This window comes from Chiloscyllium plagiosum, unplaced genomic scaffold, assembly GCF_037043375.1.
Source record: "Chiloscyllium plagiosum isolate Xiang-an unplaced genomic scaffold, Cpla_swu_hap1 HiC_scaffold_27, whole genome shotgun sequence".
In the NCBI taxonomy this organism is placed as follows: Eukaryota; Metazoa; Chordata; class Chondrichthyes; order Orectolobiformes; family Hemiscylliidae; genus Chiloscyllium; species Chiloscyllium plagiosum.
In genome coordinates, this window is record NW_028270165.1 from 80,235,900 (window position 1) to 80,257,759 (window position 21,860).

The following is a 21,860-nucleotide window of genomic DNA, read 5'->3' on the forward strand; positions in this document are numbered from 1 at the left end:
TGACAGTATTCCAATCTTGAGTCAGACTGGTTCTATTTCCAAATTCATAAAATATTACATGGATTGACTGCCTGGAAATTGTGTGCTTTTTGACCAAAATTGAATACATCTGCAAATATAATTCTGCCAATACAAATTCACCCCATAGAATTGTGTGTGGGTGCATGTGAGTTTGTGCGTGAGAGTGTGTACATGCTTAGTAAAGTGAGTGTGATGGGTCATATTATAGAACAGACAGACATGGGGGAGTGGTGTTCAGGTACATAGTTCGTTAGAAGTTGCATCACTGATTGACAGGGCAGTTAAGAAGGCATTTAGCAGCATAGCATTCATTGTTCACACCATTGAGTACAGGGGTTGGGACATCATGTTGAGGTTGTATAGGATGTTGGTGAGGCCACTTTCAGAGTACTGAGTACAGTTCTGATGGCCCTGTAATCAGAAGTATTCTTATCACAGAGGGTTCGGTAAAGATTTACCAGGAAGTTGCCAGGACTGGAGGGTTTGAGTTATAAGGAGAGGCTGGGACTTTATTCACTGGAGGAGAGGAGGTGAGGGGGTGACATCATTGAGATTGATAAAATGAGGAGTGGAGGTAAGCTGAATAGCAAAGGGCTCTTGCTTAGCATCGGGGAGCTCAAAACTTGGGGGCATATTACTTAAGGTGAGGAGAGAGATTTAAAAGGAACCGGAGGGGCAACATTTTGAAAGAGGGTGGCTTTGTATGTGGAATGAACTTACTGATGATGTGGTAGTTGCTGGTACATTTACAACGTTTAAACAGCATTTGGATGGGTACATGAATGGAAAGGTTTAGAGGGATATGGGCCAAATGCAGGCAAGTGGGACTGGTTTAGTTTGGAATCCTGGTCGGCATGGACCAATTGGACCGAAGGGTCTGTTTCTGTGCTGCATACCTTTACTGAAACCAGTAGAATTCTGAAAGGGGCTTGACAGGATAGATGTAGATAAAATGGACACTTTATGGGGAGGGTCATACAATCCCAACAATGTGGAAGCAGACCATTCAGCCCATCTATTCCTCTCTGGCCCTCTGAACAGTATCCCAGCCATATCCAACCCCTTCCTCCATATTTCATGGCCAAGCCACCCTAACCTGTACATCTCTGGTCACTATGGGTAACTTCACACAGCCAATTCTCCCTAACCTACACCCGAATCTATAAATTACCTTCTCAAGAATGTAATTTAAATGCAGAGCTTTTCTAAGAAAAATGTCAGTCTGACTCAACATTGGGACACAGACAGAATTCACACCTATTGTCTCTACTTATAAATAGGGCAACGTCTCTTCGAAATGTAGATTCATTTAGATATAACTGCGTGACTTTACATATGAAGATATCCCTTTGAATGTGCCCACATCCCTTTGAAATGTAATCTTGTCCATTTAAACCTCTTTATTTGCAAAAGTAGCCCGTTAAAATGTCCATGTCCCTTTAAAATGCAGATTTCCCCCTTTATATATATCGCCGTTCCGTTAGATGTCGGAATATCTGTTTAAATTGAGCCGTGAGCTTTCCCAATGTAGACAGGGCTTCTGGAAACGTGGCAGTGTCCCCCCTGCAGCTGCAGAGCGAGACAGGAGAGTTTGTTTTTGTGAATGAGCAGTTGTAGCGCGAGGTGTCTGTTGCTTGGTGACGGTGAGGCTCCCCGGCCCCGCCCATCCCCCCGTGCAGACGTCACGCGGGGGCGAAGGCGGTTGGGAGGAGAAGTCGCTCGAGCGGGGAAGCGGCGGGAGGGCGGCCGTTAGGAAAATGGCGCCGTGCGGCCCGGGGCAGACACCCGTCACTGGGCACCGCCGCCTTCCTGGCGCAGCTGCTGTGTCACGGCCACACCGGCCGGCTGTACAGCAGGCAGGAGCCGGTGAGCATTCTGGAGGCGGATGAGGTTAAGGGCCTGCTTGGGAACTCGTCGGCCGCCTGGGTGGTGGAGTTCTCCTGGTCGTGGGGCGGCCCCTGTGTCAACTATGGGGCCACCTGGAAGGTACTGGGCCCGGGAGGTGAAAGGTGAGGCAGGTTGTGGGGGGACGGAGGGGAAGGAATGTGGGGCCTGTCCTGTCCTGTCATAGTGACATTTTACACTCACTTTCCATCTGCTTTTACTGGGGCTTGTGCTGTTTCCCCCTCACTGTTTGTTTTAATCCTTGTGCTGTTTGCCCCTCACTGTGTGTTTAATCCTTGTGCTGTTTGCCCCTCACTGTTTGTTTAATCCTTGTGCTGTTTGCCCTCAACCACACTGCTGTGGGTCTGGAGAACTCAGTGTTGAGTCCTCCGGGCTGTTGACTGCTCAGACAGAAGATGGAGGTTTTGTTCCTCCAATTTGTGGTTTGGTTTGTTGTGGTAATGGAGGAAGCCAAAGATAGTCATGTCAGAAGGGGAGTGGGAAGGGGCATTAAAATGGGAAGTCCACTCAGCCTCTGCGGACCCAGCTGGAATGCTCAGCAAACCGTTTCCCAAGTTTACGCTCGCTTTCCCCGATGTAGAGAAGACCACAATTGGCAAAGCACAGCAGGTCAAGCAGCATCCGAGCAGTAGAACAGTCGAAGTTTTGGGCACGAGCCCTTCATCAGGAATGATACGTGGATGTTCAGAGGGGCATCAGTGTCCTTCTGTGCCAGTTGTCAGACAGGTGCAGCAGGCAATGAGCAAGGCAAGTGGTGTCTTAGCAAGAGGTTAAGTTCAGAAATGGGGATGTCTTCCTGCAGTTAGGGGGTCATTGAATCTATGTTCTCAAACTAAACCAGTCCCACCTGCCAGTGTTTGGCCCATATCCCTCCAAACCTTTCCTATTCATGAACTTATCCAAATGTCTTTTAAACGTCGTTACTGTACCTGCATCCACCACTTCCTTGAGACATTTAGTCCGCATGTGAACCACTCTGTATAAAAAAATTGTGCCCTTCAAGTCTTTTAAAAATCTCTTTCTCCTGTTACCATCAAAATTTGCTCCCTAATCTTGAAACCCCAACCCTAGGGGAAGAGCACCTGTCGTTCACCTCATCTCTCCCCTCATGATTTTATAAATCTTGATAAGGTCACATCTCCTCCTCCTATGCGCCAGTGAAAAAGTCCCAGCCCATCTACCTAGATACAAATAGATCCATATCCAGTCATGGTCGGTTCAATGCTGGTCCTAATTCTCTCTCTTGGTGTCCTGGACAGCAAGAGACCACAAGACATAGGAGCAGAAATTAGGCCACCAGGTCTGCTCATTCCATTCAATCGTGGCTGATAAGTTTCTCAGTTACATTCTTCCGTTATAACCAAAGTGAAAATGGAGGGAGTGAGTGTGGGATGGAGATTTTCAGCTTCCAGGGAATAAAAGAGGAAAGAGTTTACTATAAATTAGAATTTATGGGATCGACTGATGAGCCGAGGAGTGTCAGTTGGGGTTTAATTTAGAGAAATCAGAGGTTTGCATTTTTGTCAAGCAATCCAGGCAGGACTGACACAGTTAAGGGGAGTGTTGCAGAATAAAGAGACCTTGGAGTGCTGGAGTCTCAGGTGGACAGAGTAGTGAAGGCGGCGTTTGGTTTGCTTTCGCACCTATTGGTGGGTAGGCCGGGACTTTTTTCACTGAAGCACAGGAGGTTGAAAGGTGAAGGTATCGGGTGCCTCATTAGCAAGTTGGAATATCAGATAGTGAAGGGGACTGTCAGACAATACAGCAGAATATAGATTGGAGAGTTGGGAAGAGAAATGGCAGATGGAGTTCAATCCAGACAAATGTGAGGTGATGCATTTTGGAAGATGCAATTCAAGAGCGAGCTATACGTAAATGGAAAGGTCCTAGGGGAAATTGATGTACAGAGAGATCTGGGTGTTCAGGTCTATTGTTCTCTGAAGGTGGCAACGCATGTCAGTAGAGTGGTCAAGGCAGCTTACAACACGCGTTCCATCATCGGACGGATTGAGTAAAAGAGCTGGCAGGTCATGTTAAAGTTATACAAGATTTTGGTTCGGCCGCATTTGGAATACTGCGTACAATTCCGGTCGCCAGATTTCCAAAAGGATGTGGATACTTTTGGAGAGAGTGCAGAGGAGGTTCACCAGGATGTTGCCTGTTATGGAGAGCGCTAGCTATGAGGAGAGGTTGAGTAGATTAGGATTATTTTCATTGGAAATAAGGAGGTTGAGGGGGGGTTCTGATTGAGGCCTAAAAACCATGAGGGGTGTAAACAGGGGTGGATAGGAAGAATTATTTTCCCAGAGGGGAAGACTTAATTAGGGGAGAAAGTGAGGACTGCAGATGCTGGAGATCAGAGCTAGTTGGGCTGAAGGGTCTGTTCTGTGCTGTATGACTCTGTAACTGTTCTGTACTGGTCTTAAAACCATTTTACTTGCCTTCCCCCATAAACATCCACTTCATGGTTATTCTAAAATCAGATGAACTCAGCCTTGAATATATTCAATGACCCCCTAACTGCAGGAAGACATCCCTACTTCTGAAATCAATTCCTCTTGCTAATATACCTCTTGCCTTGCTGATTGCTTGCTGCATCCGTCTGACAACTGGCAGTGACTGATGTGGAAGGACGCTGATGCCACTTTTTACATCCACACATCATTCCTGAGGAAGGGCTCGTGCCTGAAATGTCGATTCTCCTGCTCCTCGGATGCTGTCTGATCTCCTGTGCTTTTCCAGTGCCACACTTTTTGACTCTCATCTCCAGGATCTGCAGTCCTGACTTTCTTCACATCCCAATATATCACCATTTAAACAACGCACCTCCTTTCAGCAGTTATTTTTGGGCGGCGCGGTGGCACAGTGGTTAGCACTGCTGCCTCACAGCGCCAGAGACACGGGTTCAACTCCCACTTCAGGCGACTGACTGTGTGGATTTTGCATGTTCTCCCCGTGTCTGCGTGGGTTTCCTCCCACAGTCCAAAGATGTGCAGGTCAGGTGAATTGGCCATGCTAAATTGCCCGTAGTGTTCGGTAAGGGGTAAATGTAGGGGTATGGGTGGGTTGCGCTTCGGCGGGTCGGTGTGGACTTGTTGGGCTGAAGGGCCTGTTTCCACACTGTAATGTAATCTAATCTAATAACCGAGGCTATAACCGGGAATTGAATCGCCCGGGTTCAGTTCCCGCCTCAGGCGACTGAGTATGTGGAGTTTGCACGTTCTCCCCGTGTCTGCGTCGGTTTCCTCCGGGTGCTCCGGTTTCCTCCCACAGTCCAAAGATGTGCAGGTCAGGTGAATTGGCCATGCTAAATTGACTGTAGTGTTAGGTAAGGGGTAAATGTAGGGGTATGGGTGGGTTGCACTTCGGCGGTGCGGTGTGGACTTGTTGGGCCGAAGGGCCTGTTTCCACACTGTAATGTAATCTAATCTAAACTTCACACTGTGGAACTGCATTTGCCGTGTGTTTGCCAATTGAGACACAGACCTGGACCAACGTTTCCCGACTCTGTCCCCTCCCTGGATTCACTTGCTTTCTTTTCAGTTGCTGCAAGTCAACAATTTAACCCCAGAATGAAAAAATGAAGTTGCAGTCTGAGGTGAAGCTCTATCTGTATTTGCAGGGGAGGAGTAGCAGCAGCTTCAGAACCTGATGGCCCATCTTCCGCATTCCCTGTCACATAACACTACGGGGCAATTTAGCTTGGCCAATTCACCCTAACCCGCACGTCTTTGGACTGTGGGAGGATATCCACGCAGACGTGGGTGGGGAATTGAACCCGGGGCTCTGGCGCTGAGGCAGCAGTGCTAACCACAACAAAAAAGGGGTAGGGATGTAAGGCAGGATTTCAGGGAGCTAGGGTGGAAGCTGAGGGCTAGAACAAACAGAGTGGGCGGCACGGTGGCACAGTGGTTAGCACTGCTGCCTCACAGCGCCAGAGACCCGGGTTCAATTCCCGCCTCAGGCGACTGACTGTGTGGAGTTTGCACGTTCTCCCCGTGTCTGCGTGGGTTTCCTCCGGGTGCTCCGGTTTCCTCCCACAGTCCAAAGATGTGCAGGGTCATGTGAATTGGCCATACTAAATTGCCTGTAGTGTTAGGTAAGGGGTAAATGTAGGGGTATGGGTGGGTTTCGCTTCGGCGGGTCGGTGTGACTTGTTGGACCGAAGGGCCTGTTTCTACACTGTAATCTAATCTAATCTAAACAAACAGAGTGGTTATCTCTGGTTTGTTACCCGTGCCACGTGATAGCAAGGAATAGGGAGAGATATCAGCTAAACACGTGGCTGCAAGGATGGTGCAGGAGGAAGGGTTTCAGGCTTTTGGATAATTGGGGCTCATTCTGGGGAAGGTGGGACTTGTACAAACAGGACAGTCTTCACTTTAACCAGAGGGGTACTAATATCCTGGGTGGGAAATTTGCTGGAGCTATTCGAGTGGGTTTAAACTAGCTCAGCAGGGGGATGGGAATAGGGGGTATAGCTGTAGTGCACAGGAGGATGAGAGTAGGAAGGACAAGGACAGGATTTCAGGGTCACAGGAATGTGCTGGCAGACAGTGAAATGGTTTGAAGTGTGTCTACTTCAACGCCAGAGTATCCGCAATAAGGTCGGTGAGCTTGCAGCACGGCTAGGTACCTGGGACTTGGATGTTGTGGCCATTTTGGAGACATGGATAGAGCAGGGTGAGGAATGGATGTTGCAGGTTCCAGGGTTTTGATCTTTCATTAAGAACAGGCAAGGCGGTAAAAGAGGGAGAGGCGTGGCCTTGTTAGTCAAGGATAGTATAACGGTGGCTGACAGAACTTTTGATGAGGACTCGTCTACTCAGGTAATGTGGGCTGAGGTTAGAAACAGGTGAGGAGAGGTCACACTGCTTGGAGTTTTTTTTATAGGCTTCTGCAGAGTTCCAGGGAGGTGGAAGAGAGGATTAGCAAAATTATTCTGGGTAGAACTTTAACTTCCCCAACATTGACTGGAAATGCTTTCACTCTAGTACGTCGTATGGATCAGTTTTTGTCCAGTGTGCGCAGGAGGGCTTTCTGACACAGTATGTCGAAGGCCGACAAGAAGGGAGGTCACACTGGATCTGGTGCTTGGTAATGAACCAGGCCAGGTGTTTGATTTAGTGGAAGGTGAAAACTTTGGAGAGAGTGACCATAATTCAGTTAGGTTTCATATAGCAATTTAAAGGGATAGGAACATGCCACAGGTCAAGAGTTATCGATGGGGCAAGGGCAATTATAATGCAATTAGGCAAGACTTAGGATGCATAGAATAGGGTAGCAAAATGCAGGGGATGGGGACAATTGAAATGTGGAGCTGGTTTAAGGAAATGTTATTGTGTGTCCTTGATAGGTATGTCCCTGTCAGGCACGAAGTGATAAGGTAAGGGAACTGTGGTTTACAACAGAAATTGCATCTCTTGTTACAAAGAAGAAGGAGGCTTATGTGTTGATGAGGCAAGATGGTTCAGATGAGGCGATGGAGAGTTACAGATCAGCTAGGAAGTATTTAAAGAGAGAGTTAAGAGCAAAGAGAGGACATGAGCAGTCTTTAACACATAAAGGAGAACCCTAAAGCTTTCTATAGGTATGTGAGGAATAAAAGGATGATTAGGGTAGGAATAGGGCCAATCAAAGACAGAAGTGGGAAGTTGAGTGTGGGCCCTGTGGAGATTGGAGCGGTGTTAATGAATATCTCTCATCGGTCTTCACTCAGGAAAAGGAGAATATTGCAGAGGAGAAGAATGATGTACGAGATATTAGACTCGAAAGGATCAAGGTTAGTTGCACACAGGTGTTATCAATTCTAGAAAAGGAGTGAAAGTAGACAAGTACCCTGGGCCGGATTGGATTTATTCAAGGATTCTCTGGAAAGCTAGGGAGGAGAGAGCAGAGCCTTTGGCTTTGATATTTGAGTTGTCATTGTCTACAGATTTAGTACCAGAGTGGAGGATTGCAAATGTTGTGCCCTTATTCAAGAAGGGCAGCAGAGATGACCCAGGTAGTTATAGACCAATGAGCCTTACTTCTGTTGAAGGAAAGCTTTTGGAAAGGAATATTAGAGATCGGATTTATAATCATCTAGCAAGCAACAATTTGATTTCAGATAGTCAACACTGTTTCATCAAGGGCAGATCGTGTCTCACAAACCTCATTGAGTTTTTTGAGAAGGTGACCAAGCATGGAGATGAGGGTAGGGCAGTTGACGTGGTGTACATGGACCTCAGTAAAGCCTTTGATAAAGTTCCACGTGGTAGGTTATTGGAGAAAATGCAGAGGCATGGGTTTGAGGGTGATTTAGCAGTTTGGATTACAAACTAGCTTTCTGAAAGAAGGCAGCGAGTGGTAGTTTATGAAAATATTCAGCCTGGAGTCCGGTTACTAGTGGTGTGCCACAAGGATCAGTTTTCGGACTACTGCGGTTTGTCATTTTTTAAATGACTTAGACACAGGCATAGTTGGATGGATTAGTAAATTTGCAGACGACACTAAAGTCGGTGGAGTAGTGGACAGTTTGGAAGAATGTTATAGGTTGCAGGGGGACTTGGATAAACTGCAGAATTGGGCTGAGAGGTGGCAAATGGAGTTCAATGCAGCTAAATGTAAGGTGATTCACTTTGGGAAGAATAACAGGAAGGCAGTGATCTTGGAGTCCATGTGCGTAGATCCCTGAAAGTTGCCACTCAGGTGGATAGTGCTGTTAAGAAGGCATACGGTGTGTTAGGTTTCATTCGTAGAGGGATTGAGTTCCGGAACCGCAATATCATGCTGCAACTATACAAAATGCTGGTGCAGCCACACTTGGAATATTGTGTATAGTTCTGGTCCCCATATTTCAGGAAGGATGTGGGAAGCATTGGAAAAGGAGCAGAGGAGATTTACCAGGATGTTGCCTGGTCTGGAGAGTGGGTCTTATGAGGAAAGGCTGAGAGACTTGGGTCTGTTCTCATTGGAAAGAAGGCGGCTAAGGGGGGATTTGATAGAGGCATATAAGATGATCAGAGGATTAGATAGGGTAGACAGTGAAAGAATTTTTCCTAGGATGGTGAAGTCAGCTTTTATTATGGGGCATAACTACAAATTGAGGGGTGATAGATTAAAGACAGGTGTCAGAGGCAAGTTCTTTATGCAGAGAGTGGTAAGGGTGTGGAATGCCATACCTGCTAAGGTAGTCAACTCAGCCACATTAGGGAGATTTAAACAATCTTTAGATAAGCACATGGTTGATGTTGGGATAGTGTCAGGGAATGAGCTGAGAATAGTTCACAGGTCGGCGCAACATCAAGGACCGAAGGGCCTGTTCTGCGTTGTATTGTTCTATGTTCTAAACTTAGTGCAGGAGGCAGAAAGAAATGAGCAGCTTTTTTATTTTATAGATATTTTTATTAGAAGTTTAACATTTTTACAAGTTTACAAAAATAAACAAAACTCTCAGATATAAACATTGTATATTTGAGTTAATTGTATATCAATAGCCAAAATTTAACAAGAAAGAAAAGAAAAAACACCCAAAAAAGAAAAAGAAACAAAACTCAACTGTCTACTAATCTGACCTACAACTAACCAGAGTGTATATTTAAGTCTCTTACATGCTCGGAATGTGTTAACATCAGATGTAATAAAACCCGTATTCGTGCGGGATTCCTCTCCCGAGGGGCCCCGGACCAGCCAGGTTTGTAATCTCAATTAAATAAAAGCCCTTGTTAGGATAGCTGAAATATCTGTATTTATGTAACTCAAGAAGGGCTGCCATATTTTATAAAATAATTCGGTCTTTCGGTGCACCATATTTGTGAGGAAGTCAAGGGAAATACATTCCATAATTAATCTGTGCCAATTTGAAAGTCCAGGGGGGCCCCTCAGCCACCCAGTTCACCAAAATATTTTTCCTTGCACAGAAAGAAAGAATAGAAAATAGTCTCTTCCAGTACATGTCCAGGGAGGGAAAGTTCGAAAAGCCCAAAAGGAGAGATACAGGGTCCACTTTAATTTCCATTCCTAAAACTTCTGTCAGGGTACTTGCTACTTTAGTCCAATATCTACGGATCTTATGACAGGTCCATAGGCAATGTATAAGAGTGCCCACCTCTATTTTGCATTTAGGGCACATTGGAGATGCTCCTGCCTTAAATTTTGCCAATCGAACCGGTGCTATATGGGCCCTATGAAGTATCTTCAGCTGGATAGCCTGGGTTCTGTTACAAATAGTAATTCTTCTAGCATTTTCCCAAATATCATTCCATGTTTCTATAGAGATTTCTAGTCCCAAATCCTGATCCCATGTTTTAAGCAGATTATCCATATCTCCCGATACTTCATCATGTAGCAAATGATAAATATTACTGACGGAAGATACCCCCACTGGTCGTAGGACACTACATTCTCTATCGGATTTATAAAGACTATCTAATAACGTAGTCTTCTTCTGTATAAAATCTCGAATTTGGAAGTATCGAAAGAGGTCTCCATTGGGTAATCCGAATTTCTGACGCAGCTGTCCGAAAGACATCAGGACCCCATCTTTAAATAAATCCCCGAGACATGAGATACCCCTGGATCTCCAGAGTTTAAAAGTGGCATCTGTAAACTCCGGTTGGAATCCCCATGCTCCCACTATCGGTGCATAGGGGGATGTTTTATGTGAGTTGCCCTCATTTTGCCGCATTATATTCCAAGCCTTAATTGTATTCAGTATTATAGGGTTTTTACAGTGATCTGTAATGATTTTCCTCTTGTCTGAAAATAAAAGGTTAATAAGTGGGTATTTTACTTGAGAGGCCTCGATGTCCAACCAGATTGATTGTGGATCAGACAAGACCCAATCAGCTATGTAACTTAATAGGGAACTTAACTGATATTTCCTAAAGTCTGGGAAGTCCAATCCTCCCCTTGTCTGTGGAAGCTGTAGCTTCTTCAGCTTAATGAGGGGCCGTCTATGATTCCAGCCAGCCATATAATTTACATAGAGCCATCCTCGGCAGCATCACCAGAAACATTCTCATAGGACATTCATTTTGATTAGTGCTATTCTACCCAACCAGGAAATTGGAAGGTCTCCCCATCGCTGGAGGTCCTGCCTTATCCTTTCCAGTAAATGCACAAAATTAGCCTTATACAACTGACCAAATACTGGAGTAATAAAATGCCTAAATATAAGAAGCCCTCCAGGGACCAACGAAAGGGAAAAAGGGATCCGTCCACTAAGTGGGGCGTCATAGCAAGACCACCCTTTGGCATAGCCTCCGATTTTGAAAAATTAATTTTATAGCCTGAGAATGTGCTAAATGTATTAATAACTTGGATTAGGCGAGGTACGGACATCAGAGGATTACTGAGGAATAGAAGAACATCATCTGCATAAAGGGTAATTTTATGTTTACCTGTACCAATCCTCGGGGCCGTTATATTAGGATCAGCTCGTATAGCTTCTGCTAGTGGTTCAATTATTAGTGTAAATAACAATGGCGAGAGGGGACATCCCTGACGGCAGCCCCTACCCACACTGAAGCTATCTGAACCTAATCCATTGGTAACCACAACTGCTTTGGGATCACTATACAATGTTGAGACCCATTTGGTAAACACCTGACCAACGCCAAACCTTTCCAATGTGTAAAACAAATATGACCATTCAACCCTATCAAATGCCTTTTCCGCATCTAATGAAACCACTACTCCTGGTATCTTTCCCTGATGACAGGCTTGAATCATATTCAAAACCCTTCTAATATTATTGGATGATCTATGGCCCTTAATAAACCCCCGTCTGATCCTCCTTTATAATATGTGGCAGTACCCTTTCTAGTCTCAGTGCTAACGTTTTAGAAAGGATTTTAAAATCTACATTTAGCAAGGATATTGGCCTATATGATGTACAATCTTCTGGATCCTTTCCTTTTTTAAGGATGAGAGAGATATTTGCCTCTTTCAGCGAAGGCGGGAGACAGCCCTGATTACATGCATAGTTATACATGTCCATAAGTGGACCAGCCAATATTTCTATAAATTCTTTATAGAATTCAGCTTGAAAACCATCTGGGCCCGGTGCCTTACCACTCTGAAGTTGCCTAATTACATCAAGTATTTCTTGGACTGTAAGAGGAGCATTTAGGACCGATACTTGTTTCGGAGTTAGGCCTGGAAAGGTCAAATTTTTAAAAAATGACTGCATCCTCCTCGTCCTATCTTCACAATCCTGCGATTTATATAACTCAGAATAAAATTCTCTAAAGATCGCATTAATCTTTTTATGATCATGAGTTAAAATACCCGTACTTTCCTTGATAGACCTAATAGTCTGAGGGGCCTTTTTTTTCTTTGCAAGAAATGCTAAGTATCTCCCTGGTTTGTCGCCATATTCATATAACCTTTGTTTTTCAAATAATATTTCCCTCTTAGCCGTTTGAGTAAGCGTAGTGTTTAGAGCTGTCCTAAGAGCCGTAATCCTTTGCAATTTAATAATAGAAGGTCTATCAGTGTATGCTGTTTCAGCTGCTTTTAAGCGAGCTTCAAGCAGACGCTGTTGTTCTCCCTTCAATTTCTTCTGGGTCGCTGAATAGGAGATGATCAAACCTCGTGTGTAAGTTTTGATGGTCTCCCCCATCATTGATGGGTTGCTAGCTGTACCTGAATTAATATCTAAAAAAGTTTTAAATTCTTGAGAGAAGTACTTTACAAATTTACTATCTTTCATTAGGAAGGGGTCCATACGCCAATGCTGAGGGGATGTCCCATTGTTCCTCGCCTTAGTTTCCATATATACAGCAGCGTGATCGGAAATTGCTATACTACCTACTTTACAGGATGATATGGAATTTTAAAAAATCGAGGGGGGCGAAAAACATATCAATTCTGGTATGACATTTATGTGGATTGGAGTAAAAAGAAAAATCTCTGCCCTGTGGATGAAGACATCTCCATACATCTTCTAATCCTAATTCTTTGTTCAGATCCATCAATTGTCTAGATCTGGGAGATACTCCTGCAGTACTCTTGGGAATCCTATCTATTTCCAGATCCATAATACAATTAAAGTCTCCCCCTATAATTATATGATAGGCACCAAAAGCCATCAATTTTGAAAAGGCTTCCGTTATAAATTTAAAGGGGTGTGCCGGAGGGCAGTACAAATTTAAAATCCCATATTCCTCTCCATTTATGAGGGCTTTAATCAAAATATATCGTCCAGATTCGTCTTTTATCTGCTTTAGGATTTTGAAAGGGAAACTCTTTCGGACAAGAATAACAACTCCCCTGCTTTTTGAGCTAAAAGAAGAAAAAAAGGCCTGATCAAATTCACCCTGTCGTAATTTCAAGTGTTCTTTATCCGACAGGTGTGTCTCCTGTAGGAGAGCTATATCAACTCTTTCCTTCTTAAGATTTGATAATATTTTCTTCCTTTTGACTGGCGAATTACTCCCCTTGACATTTCAGGTGCACCACTTAACCAACTGATCAACCATAATCATCTGGGCCAATCCGAGATCCCTCGGGAGGGGGAACCCTATCCAGAACATCCCGAGCGTAGAGCATATAAAATTTACAACAATAAAGCCTCTCTAATACACCCACAACAATACAATAAAAAACTATTTCTAAATAAAAAAAATATAAAACATATCTAAGTGGAGATTTTCCCCCTTGTTCCCAGGGAGTGTCACTTCCTTTCCAAAAGTCCATCATATCCTCTCCCAACCAATGCCCCACCCTTGAACCAGGCGCTCCTCAATAAAATGAGAATTCAAATATAATACAAAGCTAGAGTTAACAGTGAGCACCCTACCCCCACCCACACCAACACCCGGATATATTTGGTAACGTTAATACCATATATAAACATATAACTATAAAAATTACCACCTGAACAAATAATAATTAAATATAATAGTACAAAATAACAAGGGAAAACAACCCCGCTCCTAGAGACAGAGGTAAAATTGAATAAGGTAACCACCTCCCCCTGCCAACACCAACCCCAAGGGGAGGGAGAAAATCAAATCCCTCTCCTCATGATAATATTAAACAGTAAAGTAAGAGAAAGAAGAAAAAAGGGGGGGATATAAACCAAAGCGGGGGGAAAGGCAAACAAACATCCATTATGTCTTACAGTTTATCTAAGAGAGTCTAAGAATTCCTTAGCCTTTTCTGGTGATCCAAAGTTATATACGGATCTTTCATGGTTAAAGTGTAGCGTCGCTGGGTAGCGTAAGGAGTACTGAATATTTAAGTCCCTTAAATGCTTATTCGCCTCGTCGAATGCCTTCCTCTTTCGACCCAGAGCCGGGGAAAAGTCCTGGAATAACATGATCTTGGATCCTTTATAGATCATAGCTTGGGGGTCTTTTCCGAGATTTCTAGAGGCTTCTAGAAGTATCTGCCTCTCCTTGTAGCTCTGCAGCCGAAACAGGACCAGGCGGGGACGCTGGTCCGAGCCGGGCCCGCGTATTACGACCCGGTAGGCCCATTCCACCCTTACCTGGCCTGATCCAGCTTCCAGATTTAAAAGCTGTGACAGCCACTGCTCCAGGAATACTGTAAGCTGGCCTTCCTCTTCCCGTTCGGAAAGGCCCAGCAAACGAATATTTTTTTCGACCACCTCGATTATCGAGGTCGTCAGTGTGATTCTCTAAGGTCCGGACTCGCTGTTCGAGAGTCCGGACCTGATCCACGGCCAATTGTGCTGCAGTTTCGGAGGTCGCGGCCTTTAGCTCCGCCCCTCCGACTCGGCGCTCGATTTCTTTAATGTCTCGGTCGTGCTTCTGCAGCGCGGCTGAGAGTGAGTCCCATCGACTTCGGGACTACTCGATAAACGCGTCGATCTTCGCATCCAGCTTGGAGATCATCTCCACAAGGCTTGCCCCTATAGGTAAGTCCCCTGGGGCGGCTGTGGACGCCTCAGCTGCAGCTGGAGAGGATGGGGGAGGGGGTCCTGCTTGTTGAGAGCTGCGGGCTCCCTTCCCTTTAGTCATTTTAACTAAAGATTAGATTGTTTAAGTTTAATATTAAACAACTAATTAAATTAAACAACTATTATAAATGATTTGGTGAGTGTGGTGGGGGTGGGTGACCCACTTTACCCAAGTCTTGGGAGGAGCACTGTAGACTCAGACTTGCTGGGTCGCCGCCATCTTGGATCTCCCTCAGAAATGAGCAGCTTTAAAACAAAAACTGGTAATGTATGAGTGTGATGGAGTATAAGCCTGTGAGCGTGTTGGGTGGTGTGTGTCTGTGTCCGAGAGAGAGCGTGTACACGTGAGAGGTATAGATAAAAGTGAGGAATTGCATTTTGCTTTTAAAAAAAAAGGGAGGACTTGTAGCAGTTACTGGCAGGGCCCTGGGTTATGTTGTAGAACAGAGACATGGGGGTGTGGTTCAGGTACATAGTTCTTTGAAAGTTGCATCACTGGTAGACGGAGTGGTTAAGAGTTGATTAGCCCACTTGCCTTCATTGTTCACACCTTCATTAGATTATATTACTTACAATGTGGAAACAGACCGTTCGGCCCAACAAGTCCACACCGCCCTGCCGAAGCGCAACCCACCCATACCCTTACATTTACCCCTTACCTAACACTACGGGCAATTTAGCATAGCCAATTCACCTGATCTGCACATCTTTGGACTGTGGGAGGAAACCGGAGCACCCGGAGGAAACCAACGCAGACACGGGGAGAACGTGCAAACTCCACACAGTCAGTCGCCTGAGGCGGGAATTGAACCCGGGTCTCTGGCGCTGTGAGGCAGCAGTGCTAACCACTGTGCCACCGTGCTGCCCACACCGTTGAATATTGAGTTGGGACATCATTTTGAAATTATACAGGATGTTGGTGAGGCCACTTTTAGAACACTGAGTACAGTTCTGGTCGCCCTGTTATCGGAAGGATACTATTAGAGAAGGTTCGGTAAAGATGTACCAGGATGTTGTCAGGACTGAAGGGTTTGAGTTATAAGGAGAGGCTGAGACTTTATTCACTGGAGTGGAGGAGGTTGAGGGGTGAACTTATTGAGATTTGTAAAATCATGAGGGGTGTCGGCAAGGTGAATAGCAAAACTAGTGAGGAGCATGTTTGGTTATGTCGAGTCATAAATAAATAAATATTGACTCTACTGTTTCTTTTTCTCCTATTGGCATTTGGAGACTTAAATTTGTCAGTAATCGCAGCATTGCCACAGAGTGTACAGCGCATGCTCCTCGGTGTCAGCAAGAACGGCGCATGCTCCTAGCTGTCCGCTGCAACGGGGCGCGATCTTCTATAGAAGCTAATGGGGAGCCTTGGAGGACCGGAAGTAGGGTAGTCCTCCTGCCAATGAGAACATCCACTATTGTCTGAATGCCGAAGTTGTTCCATGAATTCCACCGCGACAGATGGTGGAATTGGAATTTGGTCAGAAATCTGGAGTTCAGAATCTAACGGTGAAACCATTTTCGGGGGTTGGGGGTGGTGAAACCCCCATCTGATTCACTCACGTCCTTTTTAGGGAAGGAAACTGTCGTTGTGGGAGACATTTCACTCAGTCGTTCCAGCTATCTCCTTTTACCCGGTCTGGCCTACACGTGACTCCAGACCCACAACAGTCTGGTTGACTCTCCACTGCCCTTCCCCCCACTGGCAAATGCGTGGAGAGAAACTTACTTGGAGACAAGGTATGGGTTGAAATTGGTGAGTGAGGCAGTATTTCCTATGGGTTACGGCTGTAGCAAGGACCCAATTACAAAGGGACAACTCGGTGCTGACCAATCGTAAAGGAGAGAGGTGGAGGGGGGTGGCGGTGTGTGCGCTTTGACCTTGAGCTGCTTATTTTAAAAAAAACAGCAACTTTTTCTACGCCTTTTTGGTGGAATCTGAAGCTGTAACAAAGTTGGGTCACAATAAAGGTTACCTGAACTTACTTACTGCCAGGCTCAGACTCTCATTGAAAGTTTTGAACTCCAAGAGGTTTTTGTTTTTAAGCAGCCTCCTGCTTTTTTTTTGCAGCCTCCTGCACTGAGTTTCCAATGTCATGTATCAGATGGAGCAGTGAATGAGGAGCTAGTATCGTTAGAAATTGTAAATTTTTCGTGAGTGCAGGTACTGCATCATTTCATCAGCATTGTAAAGTTTACTGGCAGCACCCGGCGGTGTGGGTCGTGTTCACTAGGTACGCGTATCTTTACAATTAAGAATACCTAAAATGATATATTCAGAAACATAGTTGAAGTCTGAAAGCATGTTAAATTTTTTAAAAGAGCTGTTGAAACCTTTCTGAAACTTGCACTGAATTATATGCAGTTTAACCACAGCTCAGGACAGGTTGGAAGGGGTGAATGGCCTGTTCATAGTCTTGTGAAATTGGTTCTGACTGTGTAGAAATAAAGTCATAGAGTTGTACAGCATGGAAACAAACCCTTCAGTCCATGCCGACCAGATATTCTAACTTAACCTAGTGACCCATTTGCCAGAATTTGGCCAATGTCCCTCTAAACCCTTCTTATTCATATCCCCATCCAGATGCCTTTTAAATGCTGTAATTATATCGGCCTTCACCACTTCCTTTGGCAGCTCATTCCATAAACTCAGCACCCTCTGCGTGAAAAGGTTGCCCCTTAGGTCCCTCACAAATCTTCCACTCCCCCCACCCTAAATCTATGCCGTCTAGTTCTGGACTCCCCCCTACCCCCAAACTCATCTGATCTAAAAATAAGAGGTTAATAAGAGGGCACTGTACTTGAGAAGCCTCGATGTCCATCCAGATTGATTGTGGGTCAGACGTGACCCAATCGGCTATGTAGCTTAACAAGGAACTTAACTGAGACTTCCTAAAGTCTGGAAAGTCCAGCCCTCCCCCCTTGCCTGTGGAAGCTGTAGCTTCTTTAACTTAATGAGGGGCCGTCTAGGATTCCAGATGAAAGAACCCAACCAACCATACAATCTGCGCAGTGCCGGCCTCGGCAGTATCACCGGAAGCATTCTCATAGGGTATAAGAGACGGGGCAAGACATTCATTTTAATTAGGGCTATTCTACCGAGCCAGGAAATTGGAAGGTTTCCCCAACGATGAAGGCCCTGTCTTACCCTTTCCAATAGATGCACAAAATTGACCTTGTATAGCTGGCCAAATACTGGGGTGATAAAAATGCCTAAGTATAAGAAACCCTCCATCCAATAAGTGGGACATACTAGTGAGGCATGGCCTCTGATTTTGAAAAATTAATTTTGTAGCCTGAAAATGCACTAAATGCATTAATAACTTGGATTAAGTGAGGCTCGGACATCAGAGGTTTACTAAGAAAAAGGAGATCATCATCTGCATATAGGGTAATTTTATGTTTATCTGTACCAACCCTCGGGGCCGTTATATTAGAGTCAGCCCGTATAGCTTCCACCATTTGCTCAATTATTAGCGTGAATAGCAATGGTGAGAGAGGACATCCCTGACGGCAGCCCCTACCCACACTGAAGCTATCCAAACCTAATTCATTGGTGATCACAACTGCTTTGGGATCATTATACAGTGTTGAGACCCATTTGGCAAATACGTTTCCAACGCCAAACCTTTCCAATGTATAGAACAGGTATGACCATTCAACCCTCTCGAATGCCTTCTCCGCGTCCAATGAGACTACTTTTCCCAGTATTTTTTCCTGATGACAGATTTGATTCACATTTAAGACCCTTCTAATATTATCAGATGATCTACGGCCTTTAATAAACCCAGTCTGCTCCTCTTTTATGATATATGGCAGTACCCTCTCTAGCCTCAATGCTAATGTTTTAGAGATAATTTTAAAATCTACAGTTAGCAAGGATATTGGTCTGTATGATGCACAATCTTCTGGATCCTTTCCTTTTTTGAGAATAAGGGAGATTTTCACCTCTTTCAGTGAAGGCAGGAGGCAGCCCTGACTTATATGAGTAGTTATACATGTCCATAAGTGGGCCAGCTAATACTCCTGTGAACTCTTTGTAAAATTCAACCTGAAAGCCCTCTGGGCCAGGTGCCTTACCGCTCTGAAGTTGCCTGATCGCGTCAAGTATTTCCTGGGTTGTTAGGGGAGCATTCAGGACCGATACCTGTTCCGGGGTTAAGTCCGGAAAGGCCAGGCTTTTAAAAAAGGACTGCATCCTCCTGGCTCTATCTTCACAATCCTGCGATCAGAATAAAACTTTCTGAAGATTGTGTTGATCCTTTTAGGATCATGAGTCAGAGTACCAGCACTTTCCCTGATAGCCGTGATAGCTTGAGGGGCCCTTTATTTCCTTGCGAGAAATGCTAAGCATCTACCAGGTTTATTGCCAAATTCATATAATCTTTGTTTTGCAAATAATATTTCCCTCTTTGCCATTTGGGTGAGCGCGGTATTCAGAGCTGTCCTAAAGACCGTAATCCTTTGTAATTTGGCAATAGAAGGTCTGTCAGCGTATGCTGTTTCAGCTGCTTTTAAGCGAGCAGCAAGTAGACGCTGTTGTTTTCCCTTTAATTTTTTCTGGGTCACCGAGTATGAAATGATCTCGCATAAGCTTCAATAGTCTCCCATATCATTGACGGGTTACTAGCCGTACCTGAATTAATTTCCAAGAAAGCTTTAAACGCGAGAAAAATATTTTGCAAATTTACTATCCTTCATTAAGAAGGAATCCATACGCCAATGTCAGGGGGATGCCTCATTGTTCCTAGCCTTGATTTCCATGTACACAACAGCGTGATCAGAAATTATCATATCACCTATTTTACAGGATGATATGGAATTTAAAAAAGTCGAGGGAGCAAAAAACATGTCAATTCTAGTGTGACATTTATGTGGATTAGAGTAAAAAGAGAAATCTCTGCCTTGCGGGTGGAGACACCTCCACACATCTATTAATCTTAATTCTTGATTCAAATCCGCCAATTGTCTAGATCTGGGGGATACACCCGCAGTACTCTTGGGTATCCTGTCTGTTTCCGGCTCCATAATGTATAATTGTATGACGAGCACCGAGAGCCATCAGTTTGGAGAAGGCTTCCTTTATAAATTTGAAAGGATGTGCCGGGGGACAATACTGGTTTAAAATCCCATATTCCTCTCCATTTATAAGGGCTTTAATTAGTATATATCGTCCAGATTCATCTTTTATCTGACTTAGGATTTTGAAAGGGAGATTCTTCCAGATAAGAATGACTACTCCTCTACTTTTTGAGCTGAAGGAAGAAAAGAAGGCCTGATCAAATCCACCCTGTTGTAATTTCAAACGTCCATTAACCAATAAATGGGTCTCCTGTAGGAGAGCTATATGAACCCTTTCTTTTTTGAGGTTTGATAATATTTTCTTCCCTTGGATTGGAGAATTATTCCCCTTGACATTCCAAGTGCACCATTTAATCGAATGACTAACCATAATCATCCAGGCAAGTCCGAGACCTCCCAGGAGGAGAAACACCATCCAAAACACCTCGAGCATAGACCATAGAAAATTCACAAAAATAGAGATTCTTTAATACACTCTCAATATAATAAAAAACTATTTGTAAATATAAAAACAAAAACATATTTAAACGGAGATTTTCCCCCTCGTTTCCAGGTTCCCTCGTTCCACTTCCTTTCCGAAAACCCATCATATCCTCTCCTGCCCAATGCCCCACCCTCGACCCAGGCACCCCATAATAAAGTGAAGAAAATTCAAGTGTACTACCAAGCTAAAGTTAACAGTGAGTACCCTACCCTCCTCCCCCTCCCCACCCACCCCAACACCTAGATATATTTGGTGATGTTACCACGTATAAACATATAAAACTATACAAAATTACAGTCTCACCAGGTAATAATTATGGTAATAACAGGTAATAACAGGTAACAAAATAAAATGGGGGGAAAACAACCCCGCTTTAAGAGAAAAAATAAGACAAAGCAGAGACCCCTCCTCACCTAAATCGACTAGACCACCCAGCATATATATATTTACAAAAAAGGGGAAAATCGCAGAGTGGAGTACAAATAAGCCGCCCCTCCCTACTCCCCAGAGATAATATTAAGCAATAAAGTAATAAAAGAGAAAAAAGGTTGAACAGGAGAAGGGGGAGGGCAGAACAACATCATTCACCACACGAGTTAACTCTTACAATTTATCTAAGAGAGTCCAAAAATTCCTTGGCGTTCTCCGGCAATCCAAAGTTATACATTGATCCTTCGTGGCTAAAATGTAGCGTTGCTGGGTAGCGCAGGGAGTACTGAATGTTTAAATCCCTTAAACGCCCTCCTCTTTTGGACCAGAGCTGGGGAAAAGTCCTGAAACAGCATAATCTTGGATCCTTTGTAAATCATGGCTTGGGGATCTTTCCCAAGATTTCTGGAAGCTTCCAGGAGCATCTGCTTCTCATAACAGCACTGCAGCCGGAACAGGACCGGGTGGGGGCGCTGGTCCAAGCCGGGCCTGTGTATTGCAACCCGGTGGGCCCATTCTACCCTGACCTGGCCTGATCCAGCCTCCAGATTCAATAACTGTGGAAGCCACTGCTCCAGAAACATTGTAAGCTGGCCTTCCTCTTCCCCTTCGGGAAGGCCCAGCAAACAAATATTTTTTCGACGACCTCGATTTGAGGTTGGTGATGTGATCTTCCAAGGCCCGGATTCACTGTTCGAGAGTCCAGACCCGACCCACGGCTGATTCTGCAGCAGCCTCGGAGGTCGCGGCCTTTAGCTCCGCCCCTCCGACTCGATGTTCGATTCTTTCAATATCTCGGTCATGCTTCTGCTGCGCGACCGAGAGCGACTCCCACCTGCTCCTGGACTCTTCTATGAAGGTGTCGATCTTCTCTTCAAGCTTAGAAATCACTGCAACAAGGCTCACCACCATAGTTAAGTCCCCTGGGGCAACTGCAGACGCCTCTGCTGCAGCTGGGGAGGGGTTCCTGCGTGCTGCAAGCTGCGGGCATTCTTTCCTTTAGTCATTTTAATGGGGCACTAAACTGCTCAA